At 30.7% G+C, this 1,409-nt stretch overlaps 1 protein-coding gene across 1 annotated transcript in view; it reads right to left on the bottom strand.

Moving 5' to 3' along the window:
• Nucleotides 1-1,409, bottom strand: part of LOC110026714 (protein DETOXIFICATION 45, chloroplastic-like) — a gene marked incomplete at its 5' end in the record, with an annotated part of 20,104 nt that overhangs the window by 14,825 nt on the left and 3,870 nt on the right. The gene's annotated exons all lie outside the window — the stretch shown is intronic.

Below are 1,409 nucleotides of genomic sequence, written 5' to 3'. Positions count from 1 at the left end.
GGGAGGAGGGGAGTGATGGAGGGAATTGTGGAATCCAAAATTATTGTATTGCCAGAAATCACCTTCTTAGTACACTCAACATCAAAAAAGGTAATCAAAGAATGCAATTCCAAAACACATATTTAATTTAATGAATTTTTCAAAGAGAATAATAAATTGTTGAACGCATTAGAATACTGAAAAATTAGGAATACCGTCAAAATCATCAAGCTTATCCCAACTATGCGGGGTCATCAATATGAATCATCCTTCTCTACAAATTTTTGTTTAATAAAATTACTAAAGTATAGGGTAATAAAACTATTTTTCCCATATCAACTCTACATCTCTTTTTTTCTAATCCTTTGGCATTACCTTCATTAATCTGTTTTATTGGCGCATCTTCTAATCTCTACCATGTCAGGTCAAAACCACCAAAAGACTGTTTAGCATCAATGGTTGTTATTTCTATTACCCCTCAACATTAATCATTTTTAAATCCATCATTCCTAGTTTCAACAAATATATCATAGCATTCTCATTTCTATCACACTCCATTTAGCTAACCAAAGATAGCTCAAAATATGTAGTTCTAACTAAAAGAATTAAGAATAATAATGAAGCCTCTAAAATAGACGTAGGTCAGTAAGGAAAAACACCTTTAACTTTTCATACTTTCTTTTCATACTAGCACACCAACTCTCCCTTGGCAAAATATCTCTCCCAATTATCCTAAAAGATCCTATTAGTAAAACTTAAAAGAAAATTAGAAGTCATTTGAAATCATGTTTATTTTTGTCTTTATTTTAATTAGTTTAGGTTTTTATATGAAAAAAGCATATTGGGTCTTAAAAATATGTTGTTTTTGCTTTTATAAAATATCCAAAGTTTATTTATGTGGCAGTGACGGGGGTCACCGACTGGGCAAGAGCAACGTAGACAGTGATAGCGACAATACATATCAAAATTATTTTGAGTAGTTTTAAAATTAACATGATTTTTTTAATAAAAAAAAATTAGTTAAAAACAACACCAAACAAATATGTTTTTCCAAATTGATAATAAAAATAAAAATGATCACCCAAGTGAGCCCTCAATTTGCACAATCCCTATGCGCTTAGAGACCATATTTCAGGTGTGAAAAACTTAATAAATTGGACACCAAACAAACAAGTGTACTTCTATCACTTTAATAGCCAAAGTTTTCAGCTTTTTGTGCTTAAATAAAACCAAAAGAATTCAAGATCATACCACATACAAACTAGAAAACTAACAACAATTAATTCTTTAACACGACATTGCTAACTAAACAAGTTGTACTTTACAACAGGTTGAACTTCAGCAGGGAAAAAAAACAAATGAGAAGGAATCGCAAAGCGGACCCATAATGGATAGAATATGGTCATTGATGATGATGATGATGATGATGA

This window comes from Phalaenopsis equestris, unplaced genomic scaffold (assembly GCF_001263595.1).
Source record: "Phalaenopsis equestris unplaced genomic scaffold, ASM126359v1 Scaffold000397, whole genome shotgun sequence".
Classification (NCBI taxonomy): Eukaryota; Viridiplantae; Streptophyta; class Magnoliopsida; order Asparagales; family Orchidaceae; genus Phalaenopsis; species Phalaenopsis equestris.
The sequence above is the reverse complement of the archived record's forward strand: the minus strand, read 5'-3'. Positions and strand labels throughout refer to the sequence as shown.